Source organism: Maylandia zebra, linkage group LG17 (assembly GCF_041146795.1).
Source record: "Maylandia zebra isolate NMK-2024a linkage group LG17, Mzebra_GT3a, whole genome shotgun sequence".
Lineage (NCBI taxonomy): Eukaryota > Metazoa > Chordata > Actinopteri > Cichliformes > Cichlidae > Maylandia > Maylandia zebra.
In genome coordinates this window covers 31,730,739-31,744,710 of record NC_135183.1, presented here as the reverse complement: position 1 = coordinate 31,744,710, position 13,972 = coordinate 31,730,739, and the positions used below count along the sequence as shown (strand labels likewise).

General features: G+C 35.0%; 1 protein-coding gene across 4 annotated transcripts in view; it reads left to right on the top strand.

Annotated features, from left to right (window-relative positions):
* grm8a (glutamate receptor, metabotropic 8a) overlaps positions 1-13,972 on the top strand; it is a 315,894-nt gene that overhangs the window by 90,293 nt on the left and 211,629 nt on the right. The window lies entirely within an intron of this gene.

Sequence of the window (13,972 nt, the reverse complement as noted above, 5' to 3'; positions counted from 1 at the left end):
ATACAGATTAAAGATTAAGAAAACTGGTAACAAATTCCTCCACTACAAATCAGTCTGATGCCACTTTTTACAGGGTTCCCGTTTACTAAGGCACTACCCAAAAGGCGCCACAAGAGGGCACTCCAACACAAGAGATGACCTATTTACACTGATGCACTTAGTAAACAGCCCCTACTTAGCCACTACATAATACAGTGATATTACAGTATACAAATTCACACAAATACTATGATTTGGCAGAAATACTATGACTGAGTAGTAATACTATAACATAACAGATTTCCTAAAAAAAACTATTAAATTGCAGTAATTCTATGACTTGGCAGAGATACTACGTTTTAGCACAAATACTATAACAACGCAGAAATACTATGACTTAGTAGTAATACTATAACATAACAGTTCAATGTTCTTGCACAAATACCACAATATGGCAGAAATACTATGTTTTAGCACAAATACTGTGATTTGGTATAAATACTATGATTTGGCACACATACTATATTCCGCAGATACACTATAACATAACAGATATTCTACAACTTAGTAGTAATACTATAACATAACAGAATTATTATTTGGGCACAAATACCACGATTTGGCAAAAATACTATGATTGGGTACAAATACTATGATTTGGCAATAATACTGCATTTTAACACAACTACTGAGATTTAATTGAAATACTATGATTTAGAAGAAATACTATTACTCCATACAAATACGATACTTTGGGACAAATACTATGTTTTGGTTCCAATACTATGATGTGCAACAAATACTATGATTTGGCACAAGTACTATGATTTAGTACAAATACTATGATTTGGCAGAAATACTATGACTTAGTAGTAATACTATAACATAACAGATTTCCTAAAAAAAACTATGAAATTGCATTAATTCTATGACTTGGCAGAGATACTACGTTTCAGCACAAATACTATAACAACGCAGAAATACTATGACTTAGTAGTAATACTATAACATAACAGTTCAATGTTCTTGCACAAATACCACAATATGGCAGAAATACTATGTTTTAGCAAAAGTACTGTGATTTGGTGTAAATACTACGATTTGGCACACATACTATATTCCGCAGATACACTATAACATAACAGATATTCTACGACTTAGTAGTAATACTATAACATAACAGAATTATTAATTGGGCACAAATACCACGATTTGGCAAAAATACTATGATTGGGTACAAATACTATGATTTGGCAATAATACTGCATTTTAACACAACTACTGAGATTTGATTGAAATACTATGATTTTGAAGAAATACTATTACTCCATACAAATACGATGCTTTGGGACAAATACTATGTTTTGGTTCCAATACTATGATGTGCAACAAATACTATGATTTGGCACAAGTACTATGATTTAGTACAAATACTATGATTTGGCAGAAATACTATGCCTTAGTAGTAATACTATAACATAAGGGATAAACTATGGTTTTGCAGACATACTATGTTATTGCACAAATACCATGATTTGGCACAAATGCTATGATTTAGCAGATATACTATGAATGGGTACAAATACTATGATTTTGCAATAATACTGCGTTTTAACAACAACTACTGAGATTTGATTGAAATACTATGATTTAGAAGAAATACTATGACTCCATACAAATACGATGCTTTGGCACAAATACTATGATTTGGCACAAGTACTATCACTTAGTACAAATAATATGATTGGGCAGAAGTACTATGTTTCAGTACAAATACTATGATTTGGCAGGAATACTCTGATTTAGCAGAAATACTATGTTTTAACATAAATACTATATTTTGGCAGAAATTCCTGCTAAAAAGGACTATATCTGCTTTTTAGCAGAAATACTGTAATTTGGCATAAATACTATCATTTGGTATAAATACTGTGATTTGGCACATATAATATATTCAGCACATATATTATAAAATAACAGAAATATTATGATTTGGCCCCAAAACCATGATTTTGCACAAATACCATGATTTTGCAAAAATACTATGATTTTTCAAAAATACTATGATTTAGCAGAAGTACTAAGATGTAGCAGAAGTACTTTGTTTTAGCAGAAATACTATGATTGAGGAGTAATACCTAAACATAGGAGAAATATTGATATACAGACACACATACACAGAGACTAAAGGGAACAGGAGCTGTGGAGAGTCTGGGCTTGGTATATGTAGGTCAGTTAAATTAGCTGCACCTGCTGTAGTCAGCCCTTACACACACAGACACAGAGAGAGGTGTGAGTTTTCTTCAGTGTATTTCTGACATTCAGGATTCCCCTCGAACAAATGGCCATAATTTCCTAACCGTAGAGGCTAGAACGGTCATTCAGACATTGTTTTGTTCAGAAGAGATGGGGGAATCTTCAGGTCTTCATAATTCAGAGATAAAATATAAATTATTAAAGCTATATGACTTGTAATACACTGTAACTGAGTAGAGGCGAAGCAAAAACTGCCTTGACTTGCTCTCAAACAACCTTTGGTAACTCTAAATCTATATGGAGCATCAAAATCATTCTTTCACCGTAAGAAACAGCAGGCTTTGGTGAACAGTCATGGAAATTTTCAGGGCTCTGTGGAAATCCATCAAAAAGATATGACGAGAGAAAAAAGTGGTTCATTTCCAGAGATTGAAATCTGATGAAATCTGAGCGAGGGACAAATTTCCTACCCTCAAACAAGTCTAACTCATCTCCTAACGGTAATAGGTGAGAAAGAAATTCTTGAATTGTGAGCGTCAGGAGTGTCTGAAGATATACGGGGACAAGCATGATGTCTTAACTTCGCTTCGTTAAGGAGATATGACAATTTGAAAATGCCTCTCATCAGAGAAATCCAGCGGTGATTTTGAACAAACTCTCCATTGAGTTTATATGGAGAGTTTTCTGACTTTGTGTTACTCTGAGGATATTTGCAAAATATCTATGAGTCCCACAACAATGATAGTGACATTTTCTGAAAGCCAGCAAAAATACCTACGTTTTGATGTATAATTTGTGGGGCTTGAGTGGAAATCGAGCGAGTAGCAAGAAGTTGTTTGGACATGAAGAGAAAATTCAAACAGTTTCACTGTCCCCTCTGAGTTAATTGCATAGCAACCATAGCAACGCATGTATTTTCTGAAAAATCACAATTTTGCAACTGAAAACTCAAAGAGGGATAAGATTAAAACGGTAGAAGATCTGAAAAAGCTGAATCATACAGGAATAGCCAAATCATTTGAGAACATTTTAAAGTTTGAATGGAGTTTCTAGGTGAAAGTATGAGGCAGTAGTTAAGTTTCAAAGACAAGAAAGTTTTAGCAGAATTGTGGAAGTTTCCCATTCATTTCAATGGGACAAATTAAAGGAAAAAAGTGTAATATTTTAAAAAGTATAATAGTAATAAACACCAAAAGTCATAGCCGGCATTAGCAGAAAGAGCAGAACAGTTTAGAGTTTGAACGGTGAAAATAGCACAAAAATTGTGGAAGTAGATCCACGGCAAAAAGTGTACGGAAACACCCGGAATAATAACTAGAAAAATTTGCATTTCCTGCGAAAATGCAGTGTGGATGCCTTAACGGCTGAAGATATCTGCTGAAAAAAGCTGAAAAAGTTGAAACAAAAAAAAAAAAAAAAGATGCCCTGAGCAGGATTCGAACCTGGCCCTCCTGATCAAAGGGCAGCTATTTAGCTCACTGAGCCAAACACTTTCTCACAAAGAAAAGGTGGAGAGATTGACAATTGTGCTAGCAGAATTTGGGCAAAAAAAGGGGTGAAAATTCTACTGAAAAGAGTTCCATCAGCAGAATTTCTGCTGAAAAGAGGTGAATGAGCAGAATTCTGCTGAAAAGAGTTTTTTGCTGAAAAAGAGCTGATAAAGTTTGGATTTGTGCTGAAAAGGGGTTAAAAAAACTGAAAATTTTGCTGAAAAGGGGTGAATAAAATGAAATTTGTGTTGAAAAGAGTTTAAAAAAAGTTTAACTGTTAAGTGAAAGAAATGTTGCCATAAGCTGGATTTGAACCCAGGCCTCCCAGTCTGAGAACGGATGCTTATCTCACTGAGGTAAAGCACAGCTCAGCCCATCATGCAAAATCAGTGACCACATTGATAATGTGTTCCATTCATTTCAATGGTCAAAAGTCATAACACACATCAGCAGAAATAGCAGAATTTTTTAAAGTTTAAACATAGCATTTCTGCTAAAACTTAGTATTTATACTAAATAATATTTTTTTCCTGCCAAATCATAGCATTTGTGCTGGAACACAGAAAGTTCCACCAAATCATACAATTTGTACTAAAACATTATTTATGATTTAGCAGAAACATTGGGACTTGGTAGAAATACTATGATTTACATGAAATACTTTGACTTAGCAGAAGTACTACAATCTAGGAAAAAAGTACTAAAGCATAGCAGAAATTCTATCATTGAGCAGAATTACTAGGATTTAGAAGAAATACTAAGATTTGACACAAACACTGATGTGGCTCAAGAACCTTTATTGTGCAGTTATACTATGATTTGGAAGAAATACTATACTTTGGCACAAATACTATGATTTGGAAGAAATACTATGTTTTAGCACAAATACTATGATTTGGCTCAAATACTATAACTATCCTCGGTCAGAAGGAGAGGCTGACATCCAGGGATTAGATTACCACAGGTGGAGTTTATTGCGGTCAGATGGATGGTACAGGGAGGTATGGCATACAGTAGGAGGATGTGGAGAGGTGATATGGTGTGGTTTCTATGATTAAGAACAGGGTATGCATTACAACATGCATACAGATTAAAGATTAAGAAAACTGGTAACAAATTCCTCCACTACAAATCAGTCTGATGCCACTTTTTACAGGGTTCCCGTTTACTAAGGCACTACCCAAAAGGCGCCACAAGAGGGCACTCCAACACAAGAGATGACCTATTTACACTGATGCACTTAGTAAACAGCCCCTACTTAGCCACTACATAATACAGTGATATTACAGTATACAAATTCACACGAATACTATGATTTGGCAGAAATACTATGACTGAGTAGTAATACTATAACATAACAGATTTCCTAAAAAAAACTATTAAATTGCAGTAATTCTATGACTTGGCAGAGATACTACGTTTTAGCACAAATACTATGACTTAGTAGTAATACTATAACATAACAGTTCAATGTTCTTGCACAAATACCACAATATGGCAGAAATACTATGTTTTAGCACAAATACTGTGATTTGGTATAAATACTATGATTTGGCACACATACTATATTCCGCAGATACACTATAACATAACAGATATGCTACAACTTAGTAGTAATACTATAACATAACAGAATTATTATTTGGGCACAAATACCACGATTTGGCAAAAATACTATGATTGGGTACAAATACTATGATTTGGCAATAATACTGCATTTTAACACAACTACTGAGATTTAATTGAAATACTATGATTTAGAAGAAATACTATTACTCCATACAAATACGATACTTTGGGACAAATACTATGTTTTGGTTCTAATACTATGATGTGCAACAAATACTATGATTTGGCACAAGTACTATGATTTAGTACAAATACTATGATTTGGCAGAAATACTATGACTTAGTAGTAATACTATAACATAACAGATTTCCTAAAAAAAAACTATGAAATTGCATTAATTCTATGACTTGGCAGAGATACTATGTTTTAGCACAAATACTATAACAACGCAGAAATACTATGACTTAGTAGTAATACTATAACATAACAGTTCAATGTTCTTGCACAAATACCACAATATGGGAGAAATACTATGTTTTAGCAAAAATACTGTGATTTGGTGTAAATACTACGATTTGGCACACATACTATATTCCGCAGATACACTATAACATAACAGATATTCTACGACTTAGTAGTAATACTATAACATAACAGAATTATTAATTGGGCACAAATACCACGATTTGGCAAAAATACTATGATTGGGTACAAATACTATGATTTGGCAATAATACTGCATTTTAACACAACTACTGAGATTTGATTGAAATACTATGATTTAGAAGAAATACTATTACTCCATACAAATACGATGCTTTGGGACAAATACTATGTTTTGGTTCCAATACTATGATGTGCAACAAATACTATGATTTGGCACAAGTACTATGATTTAGTACAAATACTATGATTTGGCAGAAATACTATGCCTTAGTAGTAATACTATGATTGGGTACAAATACTATGATTTGGCAATAATACTGCGTTTTAACAACAACTACTGAGATTTGATTGAAATACTATGATTTAGAAGAAATACTATGACTCCATACAAATACGATGCTTTGGCACAAATACTGTGATTTGGCAGAAATACTATGACTTAGTAGTAATACTATAACATAACAGATTTCCTAAAAAAAACTATGAAATTGCAGTAATTCTATGACTTGGCAGAGATACTACGTTTTAGTACAAATACTATAACAGTGCAGAAATACTATGACTTAGTAGTAATACTATAACATAACAGTTCAATGTTCTTGCACAAATACCACAATATGGCAGAAATACTATGTTTTACCACAAATACTGTGATTTGGTATAAATACTGCGATTTGGCACACATACTATGATTTGGCAGAAATACTATGCCTTAGTAGTAATACTATAACATAAGAGATATACTATGGTTTTGCAGACATACTATGTTTTTGCACAAATACCATGATTTGGCACAAATGCTATGATTTAGCAGAAATACTATGATTGGGTATAAATACTATGATTGGGCAGAAGTACCATGTTTCAGTACAAATACTATGATTTGGCAGGAATACTCTGGTTTAGCAGAAATACTCTGATTTAGCAGAAGTACTATCTTTTGGTAGAAATTCCTGCTAAAAGGTACTATTTCTGCGTTTTAGCAGAAATACTGTAATTTGGCATAAATACTATAATTTGGGATAAATACTATGATTTGGCACATATAATATATTCAGCACATATATTATAAAATAACAGAAATATTTGGCCCCAAAACCATGATTTTGCACAAATACCATGATTTTGCAAAAATATTATGAATTGGCAGAAATACTATGATTTAGCAGAAATACTATGATTTGGCAAAAGTACTTAGATGTAGTAGAAGTACTTTGCTTTAGCAGAAATACTATGATTGAGGAGTAATACCTAAACATAGGAGAAATATTGATACACAGACACACATACACAGACAGTAAAGGGAACAGGAGCTGTGGAGAGTCTGGGCTTGGTATATGTAGGTCAGTTAAATTAGCTGCACCTGCTGTAGTCAGCCCTTACACACACAGACACAGAGAGAGGTGTGAGTTTTCTTCAGTGTATTTCTGACATTCAGGATTCCCCTCGAACAAATGGCCATAATTTCCTAACCGTAGAGGCTAGAACGGTCATTCAGGCATCGTTTTATTCAGAAGAGATGGGGGAATCTTCAGGTCTTCATAATTCAGAGATAAAACATAAATTCTTAAAGATATATGACTTGTAATACACTGTAACTGAGTAGAGGCGAAGCAAAAACTGCCTTGACTTGCGCTCAAACAACCTTTGGTAACTCTAAATCTATATGGAGCATCAAAATCATTCTTTCACCGTAAGAAACAGCAGGCTTTGGTGAACAGTCATGGAAATTTTCAGGGCTCTGTGGAAATCCATCAAAAAGATATGACGAGAGAAAAAAGTGGTTCATTTCCAGAGATTGAAATCTGATGAAATCTGAGCGAGGGACAAATTTCCTACCCTCAAACAAGTCCAACTCATTTCAGAACGGTAATAGGTGAGAAAGAAATTCTTGAATTGTGAGCGTCAGGAGTGTCTGAACATATACGGGGACAAGCCTCATGTCTTAACTTCGCTTCGTTAAGGAGATATGACAATTTGAAAATGCCTCTCATTAGAGAAATCCAGCGGTGATTTTGAACAAACTCTCCATTGAGTTTATATGGAGAGTTTTCTGACTTTGTGTTACTCTGAGGAGATTTGCAAAATATCTATGAGTCCCACAACAATGATAGTGACATTTTCTGAAAGCCAGCAAAAATACCTACGTTTTGGTGTATAATTTGTGGGGCTTGAGTGGAAATTGAGCGAGTAGCAAGAAGTTGTTTGGACATGAAGAGAAAATTCAAACAGTTTCACTGTCCCCTCTGAGTTAATTGCATAGCAACCATAGCAACGCATGTATTTTCTGAAAAATCACAATTTTGCAACTGAAAACTCAAAGAGGGATAAGATTAAAACGGTAGAAGATCTGAAAAAGCTGAATCATACAGGAATAGCCAAATCATTTGAGAACATTTTAAAGTTTGAATGAAGTTTCTAGGTGAAAGTATGAGGCAGTAGTTAAGTTTCAAAGACAAGAAAGTTTTAGCAGAATTGTGGAAGTTTCCCATTCATTTCAATGGGACAAATTAAAGGAAAAAAGTGTAATATTTTAAAAAGTATAATAGTAATAAACACCAAAAGTCATAGCCGGCATTAGCAGAAAGAGCAGAACAGTTTAGAGTTTGAACGGTGAAAATAGCACAAAAATTGTGGAAGTAGATCCACGGCAAAAAGTGTACGGAAACACCCGGAATAATAATAAAGAAGAAAGAGAAACAGGATCTCAATAGTGTGGATGCCTATTAAGGCATCCACACAATAAAGAAGAAAGAGAAACAGGATCTCAATAGTGTGGATGCCTATTAAGGCATCCACACAATTATTTCAAATGATCAGTTTATTATTATGAAAGTTCCATCCCCAGAGCCCAAGATGATTCATTGTCTTCCTGTGCAAAACCCACATTTTTGCAGGTTTTAATATGATAAAAGAAAAGGAAAGAGACTTGAGAAAAACTTAAAAATGTATAAAATCTGGTGAGGTTTCACATGCTGAATCAAATTAAATCTCAGGTTCCACTCCTGTTAGTGTGTATCCATCATATCTTTTAAATTTTAGCTGATAATGGTGGCTCATAGAAATAATACAGCTGCACTGCTTGTCTACCTTGTTCATGGTTGAAAATAAAATTGTATCAGACCTCAGCTAAGACGGGGTACATTCCCTTTGTAACCCTTAATTGGACAAGTGATTAAAAAATGGATGAAAGGTGGATTAATGGATAGACGAAAGAGTGAAACAAAGAAAGAGAGTAATTCCTAACAAATAAAAGATTGAGACTAGTGTGACATTTTACTTTAAAACTGGCTCTAATAGCTAATCAATTTCCAAAAAGTTGGAGGTTAATTTTCACGGCGAGCGAGCCTCGGCATCGGAATTTCTAAAAGTCAAAATTGATCTGAATCCAGTGTCCATTAGTTCAATTACTAAATAAAGAAGTCTAAGTATAGAAACCACTGGCAAAAACACACTATTGTAAACTCAGTCTCTGACTTGGTCCTGTAGCTGCAGTCTAATATGGCAAGGAGAAAGAGCTCCAGCTTGTGGGTACCAGGTGGGGGACACAAGCTGCTGTATATCTGTGCAACTGCATAATGGTCTGCAAGTCATTATAATAGCTTGCGTGGTCTGTTGACTTGTTCATAAATATTGATGGCATTCAGTAGGAGAATACTTTCTGATCCTAAGTTGATGTGGCAAAAGATTTCCAAGATGGGGATGGCAGGTGTGAATGCAAACCAGGTTTGCTGAGTGGGCAAAATATTAAAATTAGTATCTTTGTTTTGTTGTGTGCTCATTAATATTCATTCATGGAGGCAGGTGTAGTGAAAGAGGAGACATCAGAGGGTTTCATAATGCCCAGTGGAGCCAAGCTGCCTTGACATTAGAGTTGGTAGAAACCAGTTTGACAGATGCTGATGGCAGGGAGGGTTTGCACCTGAACGTACACACTTTTCATAGACGGTGAGTAAAATGTGTGCTCAAGAAACTGTGATAGAACGTGCATTTTGTTCTTTTGACCTTCTCTCTCCTGTCCGCGCACTGCAGGCTGAGAAGAACTCTGTAGATTATATACACACACACACACACACACACACACACACACACACACACACACACACACACACACACACACACACACGCTAACCGCGTGTGAGTGTGTATGCTAAAAGGTCAGTCACACAGGTGACTCATCGCTGTTTATCCTGTGCTAGTCTCCGTTCTCCACCTTTTCTCTGGAAACACACATCCAGAGACACACGTGGATTCAATGGCATACATGCATTCCATGTATAAATCATACAACTATACACAGGTGCAGTGCAATGTGTTTTAAGCACCAGAGTGAAGCAATGATGAGCACACACGTGCATGTTGAGTTGTTTGTATCTAAGGCAATGTAACGGCAGTGGCAAGCTTTACATTACACTACATTAGTCAACTTTACCTGACCACATGACAGGTTAACTTTATGAATAGATGATGAAGTCATCTTTCTGTCCAGGCGTATCTTCATCTTTGCCTGTCTGACTATCAACATCAGTCTCTACATATTCTTCACATCTCACTACTCTCCCTAGATGTGTATACTTTCTCATTCTCCCTCCAATATTTTACGACAAAAGCAGAGAAAGCACAATGAGAGCTAGTGTTTGTATGGATGTAGGTTTTATGTATATGGTGTATATTATAAGCACATAAATAGAACATGTAGACTACGTGTTTGTTGAACAAAAGAAATTTTTAACTTATGCAGTAGATACCATTTCCACAACTATCTCAAATTCTTAGATATCCAGTCCTTTGACCCTACTTTCCAGGTCTGCGATCCTTTTCTTTTTCTCTGATTTTTGGACAGAGCTTTACCTTCTGCACAGTGTCAAAGATGCTTTTCTGCTGCAAACCTGATAGTAAAAAATTTCATCCATTAGGAAGTCAAGAGACTTTTTAATGTCCTCGACTTACTCAGCCATCAGAGTCCTCTTTGGCCTCATGTTAGCCAGTTCCACCGGTAAGCATGTTCAGTCAGCTGTTAGCTTTGCCAGCTGTTAGCCTAATAGCTTGTTGGCTAGCCCAATATCAAGTTCAGGGTGTCAAAAACACAATCAAAACACACCACACAACAACTCACAAAGAGGAATTTGCAAACTCACAAACGGGAAGCCCCACTCAACAAACACTAGGCAAGGCAAGGCAAGGCAAGGCAAGGCAAGGCAAGGCAAGGCAAGGCAAGTTTATTTGTATAGCACAATTCAACAACAAGGTGATTCAAAGTGCTTTACAGAGACATTAGAAACAAGAACAAATAAAAAGCATGATTTAAAATTGATTAAAACAAGCAAATAAACTAACTAACTAATTAACAAACAAACAAACAAACAAACAAACAACAGTATATAAAATCAAAACAGATAAAATCTAAAGCCAGAAGAATCTAAAATAAAGCTCTGAGAATTGCATGGTTACACCTTGGGGGGAATTTGCTAACATATCCACTCCTGGGAAGATTAACACACACGTGAATACTCCAAACCAAGTTGATTTGATTAGCAGCAACTGGCTGCTACTTACCCTCTTAAGGTAAGTGCTGATTTTATACTGTAGTTTTAAATGTAATTCTCATCATCATTTTTATACTATTTTATTATTGTTTTTGCTATTTGTGCTAATTTTATTATTTTAAATGTTATTTTAATAATCATCTTTTTTTTTTATATTTTTAATTTATTTTATATTATTTATTTTTTTATTTCTTATTTTTTAATATGTTCAATGTATCATTTCTGGCATGTCAAGTGTACAGCACTTTGTGTTCAGCTGGGGGCTGATCTGAAAGTGCTATATAAATAAATTGCTTGCTTGCTTAATTCCTATGGAAGCGGGAACAGTGTGGCAAGTTTTCCAAAGGACTGCAAAAACTTTACTTTTCACACAACTGGAGTTCCGAGCAATAACATATATGGGCATTAGTACTTTAAGAGAAGGCTACACAGTTCTACTTAAAATAATGCAGTTATTCAACACATTTCTGATTTTTTCTTTCTGTTATACAGTTAATACATAGTGGCTAAAGAAATACCATTAAGTAGCTGCATTAAAACCTGAATGACATGTTAAAGTGTGAAGCAATTCAGCTAGCATGGTAATTTGTCAAGGTCTCAGTTTACGATAATGATCAGCTCGCTCTACATCACTGATGCCATAGCTACCTACCATTAACCATTAGGAACCATTAGGAATGAAAGGAATAATTTCTTATTCTAGTTCATTTTCTGCAAAGGCAAACACTCAGTCATGTCTTTTGACACAGTGCCAAAGGTATGGAGGTTATTCTCGTAAATACTGAAGATTATACATTATACAAACATATCTTGGATGCATGAATAAGTAGTCTTTTTTGCCTCTCTTTAATTAGTTTGCAGTATTCTAAGAACATTTTCTATCAGGCTTTGATGTTTCTTGATTTTAAGTAAAAAGGTATCTTTCTAGTATGTACTAGTACTTACTAGTACATACTAGATATTGACCTACTCTTTAGTAGGTCAATATGTAGACAAGTCAAGGCTAGCAACAACTTAAATACTATACTTTAAATAAATGAAGCAATAAAAAGAGTAAGCTCTATTATTTTGCACTTTTTAGGTTAATGTATTGAATGAATATGGTTAAATGTTGTTAAAATATTGCAAATGCCCTAAAAAGAGATACTTGGTATCCCATAGTTGATTTACTATTATATACTACTATCTAGACATCCAGGCTTTTAGAAACAGAAACTGCTAGGTGAGCTTGCAACTTGTGTGCTTTGTTCTACCTATTAGGCCAGGACTAGTTATTTGTTAAATGCTGGAAAGCTCAAACACTTTCTTTTCCAACAACATATTAGTTTTGGAGCATAAATTTTGTCTCCACTGAAAGTCGAACCTCACTTTACTGATTGAAAGACATGGAAACACTCCTACAGTCTGACATTGTTTCACAAACTACAATTTTATTAAAAACAACTGATATGATTGTTTTCTGTGCCTGTTACTTACTATCTACACTTGGCTATTGACTTTACAGTAAACACACACACACATCCTTGAAAGCACTTTATTGAAACAGATTTGTTTTAGCTTCGAGTGAACACTTTGCAGTCTTTCGCTGGAAGCTGTTATCTTCGGGGAAATACAAACACATATACATAGACATACATTTGTCTCTGACATGTTGAAGGTGGTAGTCTAGCTGAAATCCTTTTCACCCAAGGGCAACTATGTTCAAACGTCATGTTTGTGTGACCCGTGGATATTGGGGCCATGTTGGCGTTTGTGTGTATGTGGTTGTGTTTTAAAAACACAGCGTAAAGCATTTGCGGAACTGCAAAGGTTAAAGCAAGCTATATAAGTACAGACCATTTACCACTGTGGCTCACATGAAATAAAAAAGAAAGCTGGCCATATAGATGTTACAGCACATGGACACACACAGAAGAGGTACACACCCACCAATCTGTCATAAGGTGTACCAAGGAGCAAAGTATAACGCATGTAACACATTTTAAAGTCTAATTTTCAGTTTGTGAAAGGGTCATCTGTTCATTGCGATCAGAGCAAGCTTCCCCGAAGCATTCAGCCTTACTTCAGGGAGTGTGTGATGAATTAAATATAAGGTCATGCCTCGTGTGTCCCCCTCAACTCTACGGTTAATGCATCGAGTAATGTGTGCCAACATTAGCGATGCTTACACACTCTTCTCCCTTCTCACCCCCCTTTTATAAGTGTTTTCCTTGCAGGATACTCCTCTGCAATTCAATATTCAATGGCAGCTTAAATTAAACATGCTTAATTCAATATTAATTCCAAGTGAGGTTCTGGTAAAACATTTGTAGTTTGTTTGCTAGCATATCCCATGTGGGATCAGCAGCCATGAGACATACAAGTTTAAATTTTTGGATATCAGTTATCATTAACTATTTGTAGATTACCTAAATCTCTCCAAGTAGCTTAGTTCAATGTATGACAGAGCAGATACAGGTGCTAAC